Source organism: Ambystoma mexicanum, chromosome 12 (assembly GCF_040938575.1).
Source record: "Ambystoma mexicanum isolate Mex_15411 chromosome 12, UKY_AmexF1_1, whole genome shotgun sequence".
NCBI classification, from domain to species: Eukaryota; Metazoa; Chordata; class Amphibia; order Caudata; family Ambystomatidae; genus Ambystoma; species Ambystoma mexicanum.
Window position 1 is genome coordinate 963,876,923 of NC_090936.1, and position 24,738 is coordinate 963,901,660.

General features: G+C 46.9%; 1 protein-coding gene across 4 annotated transcripts in view; it reads right to left on the reverse strand.

The window, feature by feature from the left end:
* LOC138514136 (zinc finger protein 420-like) overlaps positions 1–24,738 on the reverse strand; it is a 1,401,466-nt gene that overhangs the window by 1,247,311 nt on the left and 129,417 nt on the right. The gene's annotated exons all lie outside the window — the stretch shown is intronic.

Consider the following 24,738-nt stretch of genomic DNA (forward strand, 5'->3'; position numbering starts at 1 on the left):
TAAACAACACCCACAGGCTGTGTCGCCCTCCTCGTATGCCATTCCGTCATATCTCTAATGTAACAGTTTTGGCGTAAAGGTGTCAAGACATCATCTAATACCTCAAACTAAAAATACACATTTCTTACTTGGTGTTGCTCTGTCTTTCATTTTCAAAACACAATTTGAAAATATGCATTATCTTGAACCATTTCTTTATTTAATACTTTAAGGTGCCTATTCTATCTCCTAATTTGAAAGAAATTAACTTCATGAGGATTCCAGTACTTTTAGTCCTTGCTCTCCTACCTACACATCTGATTGGCAGGCCTGCACCACAAGCTAGTTGGGAAATAGCTACACCAAAAAGTGGATGCTTTCCTTTTAAGAGTTTTCCACTTTGGGCCTGGCCCCTCCCTCCACCCCACCCACATGTTACCAACTGTCACCTCCCATTCTGCCAGATTGTTCTCACTGTTGAGGTTGTCACACAACATATGCTTAAAGGGGACAGCCTGGAGGGGGTGCTGTAAAGAAGGGAGAGCAAGGATTTAGAGTATGTATTGGAATCACTACAATGGTAATTTGGTTGTACTCCAGCGTCCTGCCCTTCCTCCTTCCCAATTGATTGGGAGACCAGACAGTGCAGACCCAAGAACTGGGTGGAAGAGACAGCATATGCCCCATCAGGATACATCCAGGTTAAGTCCTGTAGGTCAGAGAAAGCATCTATTCTAGAAGAGGCAACCAAAGAGTAGTGCTAAACAAAAGCATGAGGAAAGTCCCGGAGTAAGTGTCCTGTAGGTGTCAGAGACATGCCTGGGGAAGGCCACAAATGCTGCTGTAGGTCTGATGTAATGGGTGTGAAGTCTTCAGGGAACTGAAGGTAAGATAAATCAAGCGTTAGAAAGACAAGAGACTATCCATCTAGGGAAGTTATCTTTAGCCGATTTGTTCCAAGGAAAAAGACAACCACAGGTTATAAAAAGATGGTCCGATATCCTGAACGATTTAGTTTGATCTAGATTGAATTTTAAGGTTATTGCCGCATCAAGATTGTGCTGGAAGTGTGAGGTCTGTGGTGAAATATCGAGAGAACAATTTCCCATCTTAACTGAAATTCAGAAAGAACCTTGGGGAATGTTAGGCAAAATTTTCCTTTTGTTGCTTCCCTCCATAGGCATCTATGAATACCCCCAACGTTTTGCTGTTGATTTTAACCAACCCTCATTTTTAGTGGCAAGTAAATCCTTTTTGCTTTACGTGGCTTGTTAAGGTCATCGGATTTGGAGGCACTGATCAGTCCATATGGCCATTAGCGGAGAGAGAATCTGTCCTCTATTACGAAATTCACTCTTTTACACTGCACACCTCACCTTCCAGTGAGGTGCAGTGGGGAAACGTATTAACCATTTATTTTTCTTCATTTTTTGCTCCCTTTTGAAGAAGCTTTTGACATTCTCTTTTGTAGCAGGTGTTCTTTTGGCATTTTTCTTTTGCGTAGTCAGTGTATGTGGTTTTCCCAGAAGCGCTACACAGTAATCCACCTTTATTTTGCTTTATCATACACTTTTCTCTGGTGATCCCCTCCCGTGCATTGGTACATGATTTTAATCTTCGTCTTGGGAGAGGGCATGCATCTGGATGCCATTAATCAGTGGAAGAGTCCGCCCTTCTAGGGGTTTTGGCTAAATATCCTTTGAATTGCTGATGCTACGGTGTGTAACAGGTGCATGTTGTGGCTCTGTGAATCTATATTCAATCCACTGTAAGCCGGTTGGCTAAATTGTCTGGATGTTATGTTTGGGCAAACGACTGACTGCAAAGATTGTCTCTGTTCGAGGACGCCCCTCTGTGCTGATAAGGTATACTGCGGATCCGAGGGGCGTGGCTAACCGCCATGTTGTAAAGACGTGATTTCGGGAAGCTCCCGCTCGATTTGCCAATGATCCTTGGATAAATATACTAAAAGTGGCTAAAAGTTAGCAGAAACCAGTGCGGACGATTGAATGAACATCGTGCTAATAGCAAACGAAGTTTGGAAAGGGATAATATCTTCCCAGCGGAGATCGAGGTGTTCATGGTGAGTGCCCAAGGGCTGTGATGGCGAGACTTGCCATATTCCCAGATTACACCCTGCAAGTACAAAGAAACTAGAGCGCAATTTGGCCCCATCAAAGAATGACCGTTGCTCAAACATTAAATATATGCATATCTACCCCGCCAAATTGAGAGTGGTACATGAGGGAAAGACTTTGTTTTTTAATCCACAACAGAGGCGCAGGCCTGGATGAACAGCAAAGGAATAGCGCCCATCTCTGATAGGGGAGCCTGTTAAACGGTTGCAGCATTATGGACAAGATGCAGGAACTAGTACACAGAAGCAGGTTTTGGGATCCATGAGTTTAAAGCGGGAAATCTTCCTGAAGGCTGAAGCCGGAGGAGTGAATTGAAATCCCTAGACAGCCGGTGAAGTCCACACCCACATTAACAGTTCTTTTTTTTTTTCTAGGAGTGGCAGTTCTCGGCACTCACCGCCGCACGTTACTTGCTCTGGGAGCAGGAATGCGAGAAGCGGTTAGGCCTGAACGTTCAGGAGATTGTTGGGCCATTATTGATTTCCTTGGGAATGAACATGTTGCTGTTTAATAAATGTTTGAGTTCATGGGGGTAGAGGGGATCCTGTTTTAACTTCAAAGGACAAATACAGATTCGTACACTGGTAGAGATGGAGGTCTTTTTCTCTTCCGTTTGAGGTATGGGATGGGAGGACACATGATTAGGGCGGGGAAGGGAGAGGGAAGCCTGTGGGACGGGGGAGGTGGGGACTGAAAGTGAATATGGTGACTGGGATTAAGATAATGACCTTGAATGTGCAGGGCTTAAACAGCTACATTAAATGACTGAGGGTGCTTACATATCTGCAGAGAAAGGGAGTGGGCATAGCGTTACTACAGGAAACGCACCTTACGAGGGAAAGACAACGCACCCTGGCAAAAAAATGGGGTTGGACTCTGGTGGGTTCTCCATACTCTGTATACGCTAGGGGAGTGGCGATCTGGGTACAGCCCTCGGTCCCTTTCATAATTTTGGAGACGAGGAACGATGAAGAGGGTAGGATGATTTGGCTATATGGCTTCTTTGAGAGCCGTGTATAGTCAATACGTACACGCCCAATCCCAATGCGGGTGCCTTTTTTAGCTCCCCGTCGCCATGTCTGACCACATACAGGAGTGCAATGTGGATCGGGGGGGGGGGGGGGAGGGGGGGGGGGTTTAACTGCACCATGAATTCAGTGCTAGATAGATCGGACAGAAACATACGAAATCGGCCCCCCAGCAAAATCTCTGAAGTTAGTGGAGGATGTCTGGAGGTCAGAACACGGACAGACACAAGGGTATTCACATTACTCATCACCAAACAGCATATCCACACGCATTGATTACTTGTTCAAGGAAAAGGAGACACTGTGAGAATTTGAATGCTCAGAGTATTTGACGATGGTCCTTTGAGACCATGCGTTCCCTGATTGTAGAGTGGCAGGGCCTCTCATACAAACCCCCCAATCCGGTATGGAGGCTACGAGCAGAAGCGTTGCTTGTTGAGGTGTTCCGAGATCACATATGAGACAGTATAATGTTTTCTTTTAGAATAATGCGGCAGAACACAAGCAAGGAACAGGAAGTAATGAAGATGGAACATTGACAGAACTTAAACAGCGGGATAGGCTAGGCAAGTTTGACTACGAATTACATGGAAAGACTACATGGAGAGGGGGACAAGCCAGGAAGGTTACTAGCGAGGCTATTTCGCAAAAAACAGAAAAGGGAAATTATCTATGCAATACAAGATAGTACTGGGGAGATGCACAGGACACAAGCAGGAGCGAACACAGTGTTTGCTAGATTTTATGAATCCTCATATGATCTGGGGCAAAATGCAGAACGCTCGGGGGTGGAGGAGGCATTGTGAGAATTGACAGTATCAAGTCTGACACTGGAGCAGGTAGAAATCACTAGATGAACCACTGATAGCTGATAAAATTCGAGAGGTTATAAAAGGATCTGCCCACTGGAAAAACACCAGGGCCAGATGGGCTACTTGGGGAATTCTATAGAGAATATGTGGGCACACTGGTGCCCAAGTTGCTAGAAATGTACGAGGAGACCTAGGAGAGTGGGACACTGCTGCAAAGCCTGAAATTAGAATAGTAGCCATTTTAAAGTCAGGGAAGTCCCCATTGGAAGGTGGATCGTATAGGCCCCTTTCCATGATAAATACTGATTGCAAAATCCTGACAGCCACATTGGCACAACGAGAAAAGTGATAAGACCAGATAGTGCATTCAGATCTGACAGGGTATTTCCCGGCAAGGAATACTTCCTTGGAACCTGCGGCGATTGCACCATGTAATTGACTGCACCAGCGGTATGCAGGAGGAATGCGCAGTGGCTTCTCTGGATGACATCAAGGCATATGATTCTGTCGAGTGGGACTGGCTGTACGCCACACTACACCACTTCGGTATAGGCCCAGTCTTTCAGAAATGACAAGTGATCTACATGGCACCAAGAATATGAGTGAGGACAGGGAAACATATTTTGTGTAGCTGGGAGCTTAAAAAGGGTACGAGGCAGGGTTGCCCCCTGTCCCCCGTATTATTAATCATAGCCTTAGAGCCACTGGCAGTGTATTTACACCTAGAATATAGAGATGCTGACATAACACAGAGGGGCGAGACATGTCATATCGCTCTACACAGACGATATGCTGTTTTAAGTAGGCCAACAGCAATTTGCCCTATATATTAGAAGTGCTTGATAGGTATGCCGAGCTCTCTGGGATTAGGATCAGTAGGGACAAATCCACCTTACTCCTGTTGGGAGCCCTAGGGGTCTTGGATGAAAATCGGCTCCCAGACCTGGGTATAAAATGGACGCCACAGAAGTTCTGATAATTGGATTATATATTTGGCATGACCTCCTAGACACACACACGCGGAACACACAGAGGGTGTGGGAGAGTCTTGAGAACAACATGGTATTCTGGAAAGACCTACCATTGTAAATGGCAGGCAGGGCAGCATTCATTAGGATGGTGGCACTGCCAAAGTAATATCACTTGGCGAATATTTCATAAACCGTGCCTGTGCCCTTTTTCTGCAAGAGAGTTCTGGGGGTGGGTAAAAGATGCAGGATAGCATTAAAAAAGGTGCTGCAAGGCACCCAGGCTGAAGGAGGAATACAGGTACCCAACTTTGAGGCATACTATTTGGCGGGGCAGCTGCAGTTTACAATTTGGTGGATGGCGGGTGACCCTACAGTGGACATGCAGTTATTGCAACCATGCGTTGAACCACTCTACCTAAAAGAGATATTATGGGCGGAGGATGGGAGTCTCATAAGTATGCCACATTTGGTGTCCCGCGGAAAGAGGATGTGGAAAAAGGCATGGAAATTGATAGGAGTGGCGGACCCTTATTCCCCCCACATTCCACAGGCGGGGTTGGTAAACAAGCATCCGGGTATGAGGGAAGCAGTCAGTATCCATTGGGAAGAAGGGGGGTAGCCACGGCACATGATTTAATAGAGTAGGGGCAGTTAAGGGTGTTTCAGACTTTGAGGAAGGACAATGAAATCTCAAAGGGCCAGTTACTAACATATAGGTGTATAGCTAGAGTGATTGCAAAGAGATGGCCCGAAGTTCGGACGGGGATAGAGTCTGACGATACACTAGCAACTATGTATGATGTCATGGAGGGTGGTCATACAGTATCTAGGATATATGACTTACTGATGGGAAAGTGGGAACAGAGGCTAGCGAAGACGAGAACGATGTGGGAAGTAGACCTAGGCAGAAGCTTTATGGATGCGGAATAGAGTAACGTACTCCTCTACACAAAACGGGTGTCCAGGAATGCTAGCTTTAAGTTGATCCAGCTGTACATAAAGCACCGCGCTTATATGATACCACATAGGATATCTCAGATCCCAGGAGCGGAAAAACAAGGCTGCCCGAGATGCTCAGACGAAGGGGCAGGAATGCTCCACATGTTTTGGACCTGCCCTGTTGCGCAAAGGTCTGGACAGTGATTGTGGACAGGGTGGAAAGGGGAGGAGTGGACATGAGAGGATGGCTGCCCGGGGGATATTTATTAGGGATGTTTCCAAGAGGGAGGAATGGGGGTGCACGGGGCAGACAGAGCACACAACAAGGTTGAAATATTTAATTAGCATATTAGCTAAAAGGAGAATAGCCATGGCCTGGAAACAAGCTGGGGGCCCAAGCGTAGAGGCATGGTGGGGAGATTTTGAAGATTGGCGATGGCTGAGACAGCAGTGTGGTACAAGGCGACGGAAAGGGGACAACGAGAAAGTAGTGAAGTTGTACTGGCGTGGAATACGCTCACTCAGAATATTTTGAGGCTGAGAGATTTAGCAATGCCTACGGGGAGAATAGGAGGGAGGGGGGAGCAGGCCACGCCAAACCCGGCTGTGGAGTGTCACGAGGGTGGGGGCAATGGAAACGCTACGGATACAGAGGATCGTATGCTATGATAGTGGGCCAAGCGAAGGGTAGACCAGAAGATTACGATATAGCCCGGGTGGAGGGGTCCCCAAGGTGTCGGAATTGTAAAAGTGGTCAAGTAATTGTGACTTTGCAGGGGGGGCTGGGGGGGCAGAGAAGTTGCATAACCCAGGAAGGCCGAGAGGTTCGAATAATACAGAGAGGGTATTTCATTGATGTATACACAATATACATGTAATGTTTGATCCCTTGAAGTGGAGAGGGACAGGGGCGAGAAGGGGGTTTGGCACTGTTTATGTTGGTTATACAATGAAAACAATAAAATCAAAGTTAAAAAACCCACTGCTAACAGATCTCCACACGAAAATGGTAGAGGAAGTGAATGAAGTGGAGCATGACGATTGGCTCTCTTATCTATTCTCCTGGATCCCCTCCTGGCTAGCGAATGGATTTGAAGTATTAATAGCTGTATTAGTGCTAGTATTACTTTGTTTCGGCATCCTAAGAATAGCCATAAGCCAATGCAAGAAGACTGCCAAAAAGATGGTATGGATGAAAGTAGTGATCGATAGGGACACTAAGACGGGTGAGCACACCCAAACTGAGAACCTACCTCTGCTGAACCTAAAACAAAGTTCTATTGTCCCCCCAATGGACAACATTTCTTTATCCCAGAGACGCTCGCAATTACGTGGGACATTGGGTGTTCTGCAAACAAGATGGTGAGTGCTGCTATATGACCTTGTGTGTGGACGAGCATATAAAAAACACAGGTGATCTGAGGGGGCTGACGAAGAAACGGATCCCTAAGGTACCCTACGGGGGAGGGTACGCAGAAGAGTGTGGTCGTGAACTCGACCAGAGGGGGGAATGACGAGAGGTAAATGAATGTGTCATTCATAACGTTGGTCGCTCCACATCTCGATATTATAGAAGTGCAAGGTGTGCATCATTTATGGCATCTGCCCCCTGCCTCCCGCCATACCACAGATGCGAGAGGTGCTACTCATTAAGGCACCCCTACCGGCCCTACCCCAGAGGGATCGAAGAGGAGCTAAATTCGCAGGCTATGAAGCATATCAACATGCTGTAGCCAAGATGATGAAAGCAAATGACGCCACAGCTGGAGCTAACACACATAGATGCATTAGACACGAAGCAGATACACATCTACCACGAAGATACACAAACAATAGGTCAAACTGCATTTAGACATGAAGAATATACTTGCATCCAATCGACACTAGAACACATTTGCTTCATGTATACGCTGAAACGCAATATGCATACAAATACATATAAAGCTTGCGTAACGCAAAAATTACGCAAGAATGGGTTACCATTTTAAATAAGATGGATGGTGTAACGACGTTCCAGTGAATGGGAGACATCAAGAAACCTTGAAGCTGCAGGGGGACTCGAGTCGCTGAGTTAGAAGAGAAGTCAGACCTGAACAGTCGAGACAATAATTGCACATCCTTTGCCAAGGTTATTGTGAACAGGGAAAGCTTGCATACACACCCAAGAGAGCAGACGATAACAGTTCCCAGGCATGAGACACAATTCTCTTAAATTATACAAAGAAACAAATAACGTTGGAAGGTCAGATACCCATTGATTCAGGCTTAATATTGGGAAGAAAATAGCTCAAACAAGTCTCTAGCGGTCAGAAACAGTAAAGACACCCCCATTAATAAGGGCTAAAATCCTAGTAAATACTGAGCAGAATAATCCAAAATGTGGTCTCCACACACATGACCTGCAGTTGGAGAATATTGGCTATTCACTAGCTTCACGGACAGACATGCTGAGGCCTTCATTCCCATCGCGTTCTCTAGACAAAAAGATGCACGATATGCCAAGACCTGGTTTAGGGCCTAGAGAATCAGAGATGGTAACCTATCCATGAAAAGCAGTATCTTGGTGCCGCTCCACCTGGCTACTATTGTTGCTCATGCGCTGATAACCTTCCAAATTGCCAGAGCTGAGAAAGTCAATGCTAACCAATCTCTATCCTCCAATAACACTACCCCATAAACATTGCACCAGCCAATAGAATTGTATAGGGATGGCATGTATTCACCTGTATCCATTTTAGGAGGTGGAGTAACCTGATAAAGTGTGACCCATCAGAAACCTAACCCATATGAAATATATATCTAGATTACTCCCTTAACTAATCCATCCACCCTGTAGGTTTTTGTAATCAAGAATGTGATGTGACGTCAGTTGTGATGTAGTTCTCATTGTTAAACTGTTGTCAAGCCTGGAAGTAACTCGGAGCTCGGAAATTGTATTGATGTCCATAGCTGTCCCTGGATTGTGAGTAAAACAGGATTTTGCCTTCTCCACTGCCTTACTGTATTGTAGAGCATCTTTGAGAGGCTTATCAGAGCACGCTTGTCTCCACCTCTTGTTTGATGCCTATGCCCCAGAGCCAAGCGTGGCGATTAACAACCACTGCCTCGGCAACCTGACAGCCGGCATTCTCCAATGCATCCAAGGCCTTTTTAATAGCTACATTTACATTTCCTTCTTGCAGGATCGTCTGAAAGGATGCTTTCAGAGTGTTAGGAAAGATTCTTCTTTTTGCAACGTCACTTCCTGCGACATCAATGGAACCCCAGCTATTTGCTATGTTCTGAACCATGTGCTGACGTTGGAGGTAAGACAAGTCTTTTTGTTTACTTCCCTTGCTCAACTCACCTATTTAGGCAAATATGGATACCAGTGCAGAGGGAAGACTGCCCCGTGTGTGAGCCTTGTATTGTTTTACTGTAACACATCACTGTATGCTCATTTTCAGTAGTAACACTTTTGAAACCTTTTATGACGTGTCAACGAACGGCTTGTGACAGCAGATTAAGTTATGACATTTGTTTTTGTTGTACTTGCATGGACATTTATTTTTTTACAGTAGAAGGCCATTTGGAGTCCCATATACTCAAAATGGGTATGCTATGTGCCTTTTGCCCTTGCCTTTGTCTTTGGCCGTCTTATCACTTGGCCTCCTTCCTACCCTCTCGGATCATGAAAGTCCAAATATGGTGTTAAGATGGGTTTTCAGAGACAGCCCCTGCTGGTTGGTTCCTAGAGGCTATCCTGTTATAGTGAATAGGGAGGAGACACTTTGGTCAAGCCAAACTCAATCTTGGTAGAGCAGTAAGGCTTAAAATTTCAGTAATGGTACAGTGACACACACAAAAAAACATAAATCAAATTAGAGAGTAAAGTACAATAAATACACTATTTATTAGGCCTCAACACGCTCTATGGAATTAAACCAGGTAAGCAAGAATGCCAAACTACTATACACAGATACATTCACCATGGGTGTTCGGACTAAAGAACACCAACACTTTACCTTAAAGACAGTTAGAAGGGATTCAGTTATGAAACATAGAAAACTATGTGTAGTAAAGCAAGTAAACACAGTTAAGTACTGAAAAAGCAACCAAAATGCAAGGCAAGTATTGTAAAAGCAATATAAACTTATCACCCTTGACTTATAAAACAAGGGCTCCAACATTCATTAAATCCTCTGCTGCTAAATTGAGTAGGGCTACTGCCCTTAAGAGTTACAAGTTCCAAGAAGAAACCTTTGAAGGGAGTCGGGAGTTTTAAGTGAAGAACAAGTAGTGGTTGTTAGGGAAGAAATGATAAGTTACTCACTGGAGTGACTAACGTACTCCTAGTCAATAGTCACCTTTCCTCCACAATGTATGGGAGTCCCTCATTAGGGATGGGAACAGAACCTTTTTCACAAGAAAAAAAATATTTTCCCCCTTAAATTTAGACGTTCGTGGTGGCGTGGTCCCGGGAGCATGCGCTCCCTTGACTCAGCCCTCCCGTGCAACACCTCAGTCCCCTTTGACTTGTCAGCTAGATTAAACTGCTTAACAATGTTGCTTATTAAGGGGGAAGGATGGTGGGACACATGGAGGAAAAGGGACTATGGATAAGGAGTACGTTAGTCACTCCAGTGAGTAACTTATAATTACTCCTATGTACCGTCTCGTTTCCGCCATACTGTATGGGTGATTACCACTGATTGAGGCACCAGGGAGGTGCGACGTTGCAGTAGGCTGAGGGGGTAGCCCAGGTGGCAGACCATCTTATTTGCCATGGCACATGCCTCTGGAAGGCCTGGCCATGACTGCATGAGCGTGCATGTTTGCGGGAGCCTTCAACTGCTGTCCCTTGTAGGCCTTTTCAATGGCCATGGCCATCCACCTAGCTATTGAGGCCTTCGATGCCTGAGAACCTGGCTTTGAATCACCAAAGGTGACAGACAAAGCATCCGACCTGCGGAAGCCCTTTGTCCTGTACAGGTAGAATTGTAGGGCTCTCCCAACGTCGAGACAGTGCAACACCTTTTCTGCCTCCTCCTTTGCATTCGGGAAAAAAGTTGGAAGGACCATTTCCTCATTGAGGTGAAAGGAAGACACCACCTTTGGGAGAAACAAGGAGTGGGTGCAGAGCACCACCTTGTTGCGATGGAACATGGTATAAGCAGGCCTCCAGATAAGGTGCGTACCAGGCCTTTTTACACATGAAAATCTTGTAAATACAACAGCTTTATTATTTTCCTGTGCACATTTACACACACGTTTAGAACAGAAGGCAGTGCAAAGGTCAGGTTACTTGACACAAACCAGAACGCTTCTTTTGATTTTTTTTTTATCTACATGGATGTAATTGCAAGCCATGGATAAAAGCCTCTGAAACAGAATGTATTTCTCTGAAGCCTTTCAAAAAATGAAACTGAACACACTGATAAAAGGAATAGTTTATTTCCATTCAGCTTCTGCTGTGTTGATGCTCACGGAGCAAACAGAATCACAGTGCATATTTATTTTCTTAGCATTTTAGGATTGTATAATTAATAAAGATGGAAAACTAAGTTGCAATTGAGAATAAAGATTGCCCACGCTTACAGCTCAGGAAGTCTTCATTCTATTAAAGACAAGGAGGCAAGCATTATGCTTTACTTTCTTTAATACTGCCACATCAGCGTTTCAACGTATCACTTTTAAACTTCAACATTTGCGCTTTTTTTCCTTCCAGAACTAAAAAATAGCCAATCTGAGGTTTAAAAGTTCCATCTCTAGAGTTTACTTCTTTAAGTTCCATTTAAACTAAAACTCCCATACACCTCCAGGAATGTAGTAGTTCTGACCCTATCCCATGCTCCAATCCGGTGATAGGTCATCCTACAAGAACCCTCAGTCCCAGGTCCTTTCCTCTTTCTTTGCCTCAGAGATCTTCCGTAGCGAACTCAACCTTGTTATGAACAGTCAACAACCAAACTTCCAACATAACTGCGAACAGAGTTCTTGAAACAGAACTGCCCTGAATCCCTGGGCAAAGTAACAGAGTTTGCCATGATGTTTCACTGTCTGCGATCAGGCTGCTTTCTGGTCATCTCCTAGGAACAAACGGATAAATACTCATAAGGGTGGGTGACAAGACAAAGTTGAACATTTGATATATATGCATCATAAGATCCTCTTTTATCTTTCTGGGTGGGATATAATGCTCGCCTCCTTGTCTTTAATAGAATGAAGACTTCCTGAGCTGTAAGCGTGGGCAATCTTTATTCTATGACAAGATAGGAGGCTCGCATTATGCTTGTTCAAAGCTAGTCACCACCCTATTCGTTAAGTCTGACACTGGCTTGAAATAAAATGTCTTAAACTTAGACTCAGAGGACCAATCGGCCGCTTTCATTATATCCTGCAGCGGCACTCCTGCTGAAAAGGCCCTAGAAGCCATTGCGTCTCTAGCTGAATGCGCACCAAACTGGGACAGGTCTATCCCTGCCCATTGCATTACTTCGCGCACCCATCTCGCAATTGTCGCTGTTGCTGCTGTATGATAAGGTTTCCTACGTGCTATTAGCAATTGTGTTACGCCTCGTGGCCTCAACTGCGCTGTAGTGGTCTCGTAATCTTTGATACATTGTGCTACACATAGTTTTTTATTTTCTGTAAAATAGGGATATGAGATCACTTGAGAATTTGATTTCGTTTGCTTAGCTATGGTAAAGGCTACCCCTTCTGGATGGAATATTTTCCTGTATATCTCTAGTGCTTTAACATCGGATACTCTTCTGCATGACGTGAGACACAACAACATTGCCAGTTTGCCTGAGAGTTGTGATCGGGATAGATTTCTATTGTCTGGCCATCTAAGAAACAGTTGGAAAACTTCTTTGACATCCCATAACGTCGAATACTTTGGCTCTGGGGATTTTCTCAACTTCATTCCGCTCAACAGTCGCAGAACTGCGGGATGTTCCCCTATGGAGTTGCCTTCTACTTGATCATGTGCCGCAGAGATCGCGGATCGTAGCACTCCTATTGTTCTGAAGGCACTGCGTTCTTGAAACTTCATTGCTAAAAAGTTTAATAACTGCACTACAGGGGCAGAAACAGGATCCAAACTATTGTCTGTGCACCAGCGAGCCCAGCTCTTCCATGCCGCGTTATAGCTCCTGATGGTGGAAGGTGCCCAGGAATCTCTGATGCAGTTTGCAGCGAGTTGCGAAATGCCTGGCAACTCCCACTTTCTCCTGAAACCTTGCAGACTACCAACTGTAATGTGCCCGTCGTTATGAGCGGGTGAACCCTGCCGACTGGGTCTAGCAGAAGGTCCGGTTGCTGGGAACTATTCTCGGAAAATCTGTAGAAAGTTCCATCGCTACTGGAAACCAGAGCTGAGACTTCCAGAGGGGGAGTACTATTATTAGGTCTGCTTGCTCCCTGTGAACCTTCGCTAACACTCTCGTGATCATGAGAAACAGAGGGAAAGCATAATTCAGCTCTCCGTTCCACTGTTGGAGAAAAGCGCCCGTGCCAGCTGCTCCCGGGTCTATACTCCAACTGTAATATATCCGAGTCTGTGCGTTCAGTCTGGACGCAAATAGATCTATGTGTACCGGGCCCCAGAGGTCCTATAATTTCTTGAACACGCTTGGGTGTAGTTTCCAATCGCTGGAGTCTACAAGATATTGTGCGTTCCAATCTGCTACCTCGTTCAGCGTCCCCGGCAGATACTCTGCTGTGACTGCAATCTGATTCTGCAGGCAGCAATGCCAGAAGTCTTTTGCTAATTCTACTAGCATTCTCGACTTTGTTCCCCCTAGTTTGTTGATATATCTCACTGCCGAGATGTTGTCCATTTTGAGCAGTACGCAACATCGTACTTGTGTCTTTCGTAAAGGCTCGTACTGCGAAAGAGCCAGCTAATAGTTCTCAACAGTTTATGTGCATTTTTAGTTCTTCTTCTGACCATTTTCTTCCTGTCTCTACGTTCTCACACCTGGCTCCCCACCCGGATCTGCTTGCGTCCGATTCTATAACTATGTCTGCGGTGTCTCCGAAGATTGCTCGGCCATTCCAGGCTTCCATGTTGGAGAGCCACCAGTGGAGTTCTGAGATTGCTTCCTGGTCCAGCGTTACTAGTTGGTGGTAACCCAGCCCTCCTTGTAGATGCCTTATTTTGAGCCTCCTTTGCTCGATAATGGAGCGGGCCTGGAAAGATTGCTTGAATCGAGGCTGCTAGAAGACCTACTACTATCGCTAGAGCTCGAAGAGAAATAGTCCTCTTCGCTATGACTATTCTGAGCTCCTTCTTTATCGCTTTCACTTTGTGATGTGGAAGCTCGAGGGTCGCCTTGACCGTGTCTATACTGAAACCTAGGAACTCTATGTGCTGGACTGGCACTAGCTGGGATTTGTCCAAGTTCACCAAGAATCCTAGAGACGTCAAGAGCGTGAATATCCATTGCACGTTCTTGGATAGTGTGAATTTGTCAGAGCCCATGACGAGAATGTCGTCTAGGTACACGATTATGCGAATACCTCTCGCCCTTATGGCCGCCGCTACGGGCTTCATCAGTTTGGTGAAGGCCCAGGGCGCGGACGCTCGGCCGAACGGAAGGCACGTGAAACACCATGTCGTTCCTTCCCAAAGAAATCTCAGATATTTCCGAAACTCTTGAGCTATCAGGATCGTCAGGTAAGCATCTTTGAGGTCTAATCGAGCTAACCAGTCCCCCGAACGGAGGAGATCTCGAAGTAGATGGATACCCTCCATCTTGAAGTGATTGCACACAATCCATTCGTTCAGGTTCTTTAGATTTATGACCGGTCGTACTTTGTCTCCCCTGTGTACTAGGAATATATTGCTGAGGAAACCTGGTCCTCCTCCTGTATCTTTCTTTATCGCATTTTTGTCTACCAAATTGAGAATCTCGTTGTGTAGCAATGTTGCCTCCTTTTGGGACACTTGCATGGGATGCGGTATTGTTCTCTGAATAGGGTCCCCTACAAAATCTAGTCGCAGTCCCTCTACTGCTTGCAGCACCCATGCATAGCGCGATAACGGTCGCCAAGCGCTCAAAAATTGGGGTGTTCTCCCTCCCATGCGTACAATCCTTGCACTCATCTCCTGAGCCATTTGGTTGCCGGTAGGAGCCTCTACCTCTTAGATTTCTGGGAAATCAGGATCTCGTAGGGAAGAACGTGTCTTGCTGTTTACCTTCCCAGTATTGGGCTGGCGGCCCTTGGGGTCTGCGTTGGTAATTAAACCGACCGGATGTACGACCCCTGTAACGTCCGGTCCCGGAAAAAACTTGAGTGGGGAAGATTTTCTTAATCGAGCTTTGCACTCTTTCCAGCGCTGAATAAGTGCCCACGAACTGTGACATTTCTTTCGCGAATGCCTCGCCAAAGAGCAGGCCTTTGGCTCCTTCTCCTGCTTCGTAAGAGGCCAAATCGCTTAGCTCATTGTCAATCTTTAAAAGCACTCCCTTCCTTTTCGCTGAGGACAGAGCACAGTTTGCATTCCCCATTATACAGACGGCTCTTTGCGCCCAATTGGCTAGGGCGGAGGCGTCCACTAGGGTTCCAGTGTCCCGAGTCTTCTCTGCCAGGTCCATTATTTTCGCTAATGGGCCAGCAATATTGAGGAGCTTATTTTGGCATCCTTGCCAGGCGCGGTCTATGCCTTTACGTACATCTCTTGCAGTCTTTGTGACGAAAGTAACCATCCTGGGGTCTAGTTCAGGTGTCTGTGCTAGTTTCCCTGGCAAATCTGGTCTAGGGCATTCTGAACGCATACGCAATCTTACTTCCCTATCCAGAGGCTTTCGAATATGCTGAGCCATATAGGCGGCAACTCTAGGCGACGGAACCCACTCGGAGGACTTAGGGTGTCTGATAGCTTCTGGATCAAAGATATCTGCTGTACCGCCTGGCTCCTGAGGATCCAACTCCTCCTCGTACTGATGATCGGCATCTAATTCCTCACCTTCATCATCGGGCAGGGGGTCTGTCCTGGCTCTGCTTCTTCTCCAGGAAGGCTCTCCTTAGCCTGGCGACAGGGTCGCTATTCAGTTGGGGAGTAGAATCCTCCCTATCTAGATTAGATTACTCTGGGCGGTGGGGGGTCAAAGAGTGTTTACTCTTGTGAGCCGATTTCTTCCCCCTGTGTTGAACCCATTCTGTGGGGTGTCTGGCTGACAGCTCTCTCTCTGGGCTTTCTGCCTTTCTTTTTCTGGCAAGCAATGCTTGCTGTTCATTAAATACAGCTTCCAAAATGTCCAGCCTTTGGGAATCGGCTGTACTCCCTTTGACACTGCTTTTTCCAAAGAGTCTCCTAGAACTCTTAAAACTATGAGACAGGTCTGTGTCCTGCTGGTAAGGAGTTTCTTCCCACTCCTCCTCTGACCAATCTGGTGAGGTGGAAGGAATGGCACCGGGGCTTCTATAATGTGCCATATTGTTAGCAAGGCTAACTCCTTATGCTGTCAGCAAGGGATATTAATCAGCTTATATTGCAAGCATTCTCCTTGTACAATATCCCTTTCCTGCTCCGGCGAATAATTAGTTTAAATTTCTTTTTATGCGGTGTGAACAAGGCTTTCCTCTTCGCTCGGCTTACACTACGCAATTGAAATTGCGTGCGCTGGAGCGGAAGAGCTCCCAGGGAATGCCAGGAAATTCTCCTCCCACTCCTATGGGTCCTATGGGTCCTGCCGCCCGCTGCGTTCGATGGCGCGGCTTTGTGGAACGAGGAGTGGGGTTGGGAGCCTGAGGCGAGCGCGTTCGCTCGTGGCGCCGACCCCGCCTCCCCTATAACCAGAAAACGGTAAACGCTCCCGAATCAGCGAACGAAATATACATGCGCATCTCTACCCGCGTCGATAAATCTTGTCACGTACTTCAAAAAAGGTACAGTTTCCTCCAAAGAGAAATTTATTATACGCGCTAATAATATCCCTTATATCGTTTATAAGCCTTACATTACTTTATTTATCATTTACCATTAACATTTATTCTGGAGAACAAAACGTGAAGTACTTATCTCATGGCAGCAAAAAGAAAGAGGAAAGGACCTGGGACTGAGGGTTCTTATAGGATGACCTAGCACCGGATTGGAGCATGGGATAGGGTCAGAACTACTACACTCCTGGAGGTGTATGGGAGTTTTAGTTTAAATGGAACTTAAAGAAGTAAACTCTAGAGATGGAACTTTTAACCTCAGATTGGCTATTTTTTTGTTCTGGAAGGAAAAAAAGCGCAAATGTTGAAGTTTAAAAGTGATAAGTTGAAAAGCTGTTGTGGCAATATTAAAGAAAGTAAAGCATAATGCGAGCCTCCTGTCTTGTCATAGAATTCATATTTTGTAACCAATAATGTTTTTTTTTTCTCCAATGAAAGCAAACTAGTATTGCACAATCATATTTTTCAGAGTTCCTGTGCTGTTTGCATAATCATGCAGAGGCACATCATGTTTACACTTATAATTTAATTTACACTCTAATTATAAAAAGTGTGTAAAATGATGACTATGCATGGTCTAGTTTACATCCATTCAACCTTGCAGTCAATGGGGTACATTACTATAAACTGTCAGTGGCAGCAGAGTCTTTTTGCTCAAGGGTGAGTGATTGGTGCAATGACAATCACAGGTGTTGTAGACTCTCAAATCTTCAATATTGCAATTGAAACATCCAAAACCTGACTCTCCAGGAAGTGCGAGCTGTGTTCAAAAACAAACAAATTAAATGTAATTGAAATAGAAACTCAGCAAACCTGTCCCAGTGATAATCCAGATAGGTATTTAACCTTATGTACCGCTTCATACACGGTTTGTCCACCATCTAGGCAATGTGATTATTATACCTCAGTCGATACTCAGTTAACTGACCTCTGAAGGATGTTAGCCAATAAGATAGCTCAGCCGATTGAGCACTCATTGCTGCAATCTGTGCATGATTTGTAGGTTGCAGGCTGGAATCCCAGTAAGGCCAACTCAGCCTTTCATCCTTTCGAGGTCGATAAACGAGTACCAACTTCGGTTTGGTGATAATTGTGATACATATGTTCTATGTACAGCGCTTTGCCAAAAGCGCTATATAAATAACCATTTGACCATGAGATTAGATATAGAATTTAGCATGGAGTCCTTGCCTCGCTGCACTGTTGTATCATAACACTGGCATACCATTAGGTAGCAATAGCTCCAGAAAATTAGGACTTTCCTTAAACATCAAAAGACAATTCTGCTATCGAACGTCAAAACACACAATACAATTCATGTTTTCTTTACTATGTAATTGGCTAGGTTTCTGTGTTTTCAACATTTAAATATATACAGGAGAGATGAAATGGCCAGACCTTAGAGAAATAATGAAAGGTGTGTTCTGTCACAATGCAGAAAGCTGCAGCATAGTATTTATTTCCATACAGTTTTTGCACACGTTGGCTGGATGTCGCATACACTGGGTATAAGACTCTGATGCCACTAGTGCCTGAATCTCGCTGATCTTGTGAGCCGAGGTAAGGCCTACCAGCAGTGCTGTCTTGAATGTGACCAATCTGATGTTGACGGACGCTATGGGCTCGAATGGTTTATGTGCCATGGCGCCCAGAAACACCTTGAGATCCCAGACCGGGTGTGGACGTCTAATAGGAGGGTTTATTCTTGTTAGTCCCGCCAGATGCCTCTTGACCACAGGGTTGGACGTGGAGAACAAGTCACTGCCTGAGTTCTTGTAGGACCCTATGGCCGCTAGGTATGTACGGCATGGGTCGACCTGAGCGCCCGACTATGCCAGGTGTGCCGAGAACAACAGTCCTGATCCAGTGTGCACGTCAATGGGACTACCCCTCTTTCCTTGGCCCAGAAGCAGAACCTGGTCAATTTGCTTCTGTATTGGTTTCTAGTGGAGACGCTTCTTGCCTTCTGGATAATCTCTAGGTTGGCCTGAGAAAGGCAAAGGTGTTTCAGAGTTATGTGCTCAGGAACCAGGGTGCTAGGGATAATTTCTCTGGGGACGGGTGCACTACCACCCCCCCGTCCCCTCGTGATATAAGAGCGGGGCTATTCCGACTAGGAGCGGCACCAAGGGCTGATCCGAGAGCCGTATGATGTCTGAGAAACATGGTCTGGCCGGCCACTGTGGCGCTATTAGAATTAACCTCAGTTGACGAGCCTCTCTGATCTTGCAGATGACTTTGTGGATTAGAGGAGTCAGAGGGAATGAGTAGGCCCACATCCCGCTCCACAGGAGTTGCAAGGTGTCCCCCAGCGAACCTGTGCCATGTCCTATCAAGGAAGCAAACTGCTGGCATCTCCGGTTGTGCTTCGTGGCGAATGGGTCTATGTGTGGCTGTCCCCACCTGCTGAAGATCTCCTATAGGACCTGTTCGTTCAACTGCCACTCGTAGTTGTCCTCTCCCAGCCTGGATGGTGACAAATGCTGCTTGGGAGCCCGTTTTCTGGTTCCATGAGGCTGAGAAGTGAATCTGCACCCTCCTCATTTGGGTCTGGTATGCTTAACAGCCACAATCCCTAGAAGGTGTTGGTACCACCAGGCCAAAGTTTGCAGCCTTCTGAGAACATTCCCAGTAGCTGCTTTGAGAGCCACATTTTCTCCATAGTGGGAAAGATCCGCTGCACCTTGGTATCCCACCTGAGACCCAGGAAGACCAAGGCTTGTGTAGGTTGGACTGAGGCTTTCCAAGGTTGATGGAGAACCCCAGATCATAGAGAATATCTATTAGTCTGGAGGCTGTATTCCTCACTCCCCCTGGTGATTCCGCCCTTGGCAACCAGTTGTCGAGTTATGGGTAGACATGGTGACCCTCCGACCCAAGTAGCGCAGCCACTGCATTCATGAGTCTTGTAAATACCCTTGGGGCTGAGTTCAGCCCAAACGGGAGAACCTTGTACTGGAAGTGGGAGCACGGAATCAGAGGAAGGAGCGGTGGAACTGTCATATTGGGATGTGTAGGTATGCATCCTTCAGGTCCAGGGAGCACGTCCAATCTCCCCCCACACAGAGACTCCACTATCAGCGCTAGCGTAACCATCTTGAATTTTTGGAGGCCCAAGGGATAATTAAAGGTTTAAGAAGGATATATCCAGAACCACTCTCAGGCCTGCCTGGTTATTCTGAATTGCGAAGATACAAGAGTAGAATCCCAAACCTCTATGCGAGAGGGGAACTTCCTCTACTGCTCTGCTCACAACCAGTGAGCTGATCTCCGCAAGGAGAGATGGTGTCCCGATCTGGGGAAGGGGAGGAGAGACTGGGGGGATTAGAGGATAGGGAAGCAGTAGCCCTGTGATACCACTGAGAGGATCCATGGGTCTGCGAATACTGCTCGCCAGGACTGAATGTGAAGAGCAACCTTGTTCCCCACCAGAGAACTATGCACCTTGATGATCCGGTCATTGCTTCTTTCCCTCTGAGGCTGGTGCCTGGGAGGGTGACTAGAAGAAGCCTGTGTGCAATGTTTTTTGCTGTTTGCACCTGTGCTGGCTGGGGGACCCGTCAGCCTGCCCAACTGTCTGATCCTGGAAGCCCCGGATGTGCGACCCCCATCGGACCTCGATTGCCCCTGCCTGAAGGTCTTGGAAACTGGCTTTGCAAGTATAGCCAAAGACTTCGCTGTTTGGGAACTGTCCTTTTTCTTGTCCAACTCTTCATCCGTGGATGAGCGGAACAGGTCCCCTCCTTCAAAAGGGAGGTTGGGGATGTTGTCTTTTATGTCAGGATTTAGCCTGGTGGCCTTGAGCCATGCCGCCGTCCTCATATCTGTGGCCACACAAATGGTTCTGCCTGACGTGTCAATATGAGCCACAGAGGACTCCATTAAGTCCTGTGCCACAATCTTGGCTTAGACCAAGCCGGCCTTGAAAGACGCCTGCCTGTGAGCTAGCAACTCCGGGAGGAAATCTGCAATCTCCCTCCATAGCCTCTGATTTGCAGCAGCCAGCATGGCGTCCGCATTAGCTTGTCATAGGTGGAGTATACCTTTTTTCCATAGGCATCCAGAAGCTTTTCCTCCTTGCCCAGTAATGCTGATGCAGACGAGGATGTAGTGGATGTCTGCGGTTTGGCGTACATGGATGCCACTGCAATGACCGATTAATGTGGCTGTGGATGTACCAACAGGAGAAGAGTCCCCCCTCTGCCTGCCTATACTTTGCGTCCAGCCTCTTATTTATTGGCTGCATAGAATGGGGCTTGGTCCAGCACTTCCTTGCCAGAGCCTCCACATCTTTTTGGAGCGGAATGCCAGATCTGGTGGTTGAACGGATGGTCAACACCTCCGCTAGGACCCCCGCTTCTGGTTGCTCCTTTTGTGGCTGAGGAATGCCTAGGTATTCCGCCAATCAGGCTAGCTTGTTATGTAAGGCCCTTGCCAAAGAAGAGGTGTCCTGCTCATCCTCCTCGTCCGCGTCACCTTGATCCGCTGTGTCCTGTGGGTCCATATTATGTGCAGGCGGCGTGTCCTGGCGGGCCACAGGCAGCGGGGACTAGACTGGAGTGCTAGGCTGAGCGGGGGCCGGAGTCTCAATGGGTTGCAATGGTGTTGAGCCTAGAATTGTAGCTGGCAGCGGTTGGATTGGAGCCGGGGGATGTGGGAGCATAGGAGAGATCATGTGTTGGATGAATCCCCTCAGGATACCTCCCATTTGAGGAGATCTCAATAGGATGATGAATTTTTCAAAACATCACTCCTTGCAAGCTGGAGAGCTGCGCTCCTGCACAGGCACTGAAGGGGTGACCGACATGTACTGCTGTGCTCTTCCCGCGCGGTGTCTGCACTGCGAATAGCCAGCCTTTTTATAGCGCACCTGTCGCGACAGCACTGGGTAGTGTAAGGAACTCATGGTGGCAACAGTAAAGACAGACACGTGATCACAGTTCAAGGGCGTTTATTGAATTATAAATGCAGGGTGGAAAAATAAAACATAAACCTAATAACCTAAACCTAAATCTAAGATGGGAGCAAGCGTCGACCATCAAATGAAAAATAAGGCAGTCCCAGTGGCGGCGTGTCAAAATAAGAGGCCTATACTAAGAAAAACCTATTGCCAATTCCTTACAACTAATTACAGAAAGAGTGTGGGATAGGGTATCAAAGTAAAGGGAACAGTGTTCAAATAATAAGTCAGTAAGTGATTGCCAACAGTGTTCAAATAATAAGTCAGTAAGTGATTGCCTTGAGGTCTACCTTCCCATGTTTTAAGCATGGACAAGGTGGGACTTGGAGCACAGCACATGCTCAAGCCTTATCAGCATGAGTTGGCAGTTCTGTTCCAGCCATCAGGTTCTTCGAGGGTAAAGTCTCTTTTCAATAAAAGTATCTTTCCTTCGAGGCAAACAAACACAAAGTTCTACTTCACATAGACTTTGGGTGACGACTTGGTTCCCCCTCTTCCGAGCGCAGACCCTTCACAATATTGCTTTTAACGATTTCACAAAAATATTTCCTTTCTTATTGAACGTTAGGTGCTAGCATTTCACCCTGGATCTCCCTCAACAGGGCTCGGATCCCAATTGACAAGGGGGACACTTCCCCTCGTATCGCAATACTTCGCCTTCACAAATCTCAATGTCTTTTTAAACAGGTTTCTCCCGGCGGGGTTCACCGACCTTACCGATATACATTTCATGTACTTACTTTTCATCATGCAGGATTCACAGTGTGTCGGTCAAAGACTTTCGATTGTACAGGGATTTTGCTTGACCTCTTGTATGACTACTTTGACCTATCCGGGTGGCTCTCCTACGGCCTTCTGGTATCTGTAGTAGTATGTGACATGGGATCGATCAGGGTTTCTCGAGTGAGAACCCACCGGGTGCCGGTTCCCTCTGCAGCTGGTCTTCCCTTAACACTTATACAGTTCTTAGAACTCTTCTTCATATGCCACTTTGCGACTTTCGTTCAACACAGCCCGGTTCTCATCAGTTCTCCCTTCGAATCACCGGCTGTGATGACTCGTTTGGCTTTCCTTGGATATGGAGTAAAGGACGGTACCATGGTAGAAGGAGTTTCCCTCACTCCGGCTTATCAGTATAGACACGCTCTGTGTACCGTTGACATCTGTTGCAAACACTTGGGCTTTTGTCCAAGACCTTACAATTCCCTCAGTGGAGGTTTTGCGGGTTTGAGTCGAAAAAGGCAAGGTCGCGTCTCTCCTTATCAACTTCTCGATATTTTTCGCCTTTCTCCTCCTTTTGAACTGCCGGGTCTGAATAGCTGTCTCGTCGTGCTGTCTGCCTCTCTCGTCTTGTGCTCTTGTGCTCCACCTTTTATCCTCGTGGAGAAGGGAAAGGGCCATCAGGTGTGCGTGATTCAGGTCCATTGGCTGACTTGGGTATTGGGACACGTCAGGAAAACTACCCTGGTGTTAGTCCGTTGTCTTTCGTATTGTGCAAAAGTGTTTGTGTGGAAAAAGGGGGTTGGGGGACGGCAGTGTTTTGAATGTCCAACGTGGTAGGATGGGGAAAAGGTATCAAAAGGAGAGGGATACCGTGTCTCGCCGTCAGTGTCACGCTCCCACTCCCCAAAGACCCCCCCATCCAGGTGATCCTCCCTCACTGGTCCACCCCCAGGAACTGGATCCAATAGCGATGGCCATGTCCTGACCACATGGATGATAGATCCCCGGGCAATAGCTAGGGAGATACCATCAGGTTTCTCACAGTAGGAAGTTGCGACTTGCGGCATGCTCATGGGAGACTGTTTCACCATCGGGGTAAATTCCTGTCATTGGGTTCAGTGAATTGGTGCGCTTCTGCACGTGCCGCCATTTTGTCCTGTACCGTGCCGGTGTGGCCTGCGTGTCCAAGGAGGTATTGGCTCTGGCCTCTGCCTGTTTGCTTGTGTGCGCAGGCATGGACCTCCCGTGTACCAAAGGTGTGGACCTGGTAGGCTGTTCTCAGACATTGTGCCGGTAGTGCATTTTTTACTGCATGTAGGCACCCCTTCAGGCTTGGGCCCAGGAATAGAGCAGAGCCCCTCGGGGGATTACAAGTATAAGAGCCGTCTGGCCCTTCATCGCTGGGACTGGGAGGATCTGTGGACCCATTGGCCGTGAGGCCTCTAACTCTGAGAGCCTTGGTACCCTTGCTGGTAATAGAGCCTGATTGGCCCCTTCCACCTGGTCACTCCCCCCCCCAGTAAAGGAATCCCCTTTGCCGGGTGCCTTTGGAGAATAGAACACTTACCTTGTACGTACTCCATGATATGTTCAGGTGGAGATCTGGAGAACAGCTCCCTCCAACAGGCCAGCCGGTTCTTTAGTGACCGGATAGTAAGGGCGTTGCACACCAACCAACCGTCAGAGCCACGGTCTTCGCCAAGGCACCTGGAGGCAGAGTGCGTGCAGCTCCGACGCAGGAAAGGATCCTCCGAGACTGGGCACCTACTAAAGCCTGCCGTGGCCGACATGTGCCAATGAGGGACGAGGTACAGGAGAACAGTGTAATTTTAGGTCCTATAAAAATTGAAATCTGATTAGTAATAAAGAATAAAATAGAGGGACAAATATCCCTGGGGAAGACTCCAACTACGTGGAATTACGAGGGGGGGAAAAGGGTCTCAACCACATCGTAGGTGAAGCAGGTCTGCTCCCGTCGATGCGGAAAAGAGGACTGAGGGAAGGCGGCGGAGACAAGGGAGCGCATGCTACCAGGGCCATGCCACATCTACATTTGCAGGTCAAAAGACATTTTTTCAGGTGAAAAAGGTTCTGTTTCCGTCCCTATTGACGGATGCCCATACAGTACAGAGAAAATGAAATGGGACGTAGGAGTATGATGGACAGATATATGCGAAGGTATTGGCCCGGTGGCTGGCGAGGGTCCTTCCCAAGATCATCCACTCCGACCAGTCAGGATTTATAGAAGGTAGGCATGCG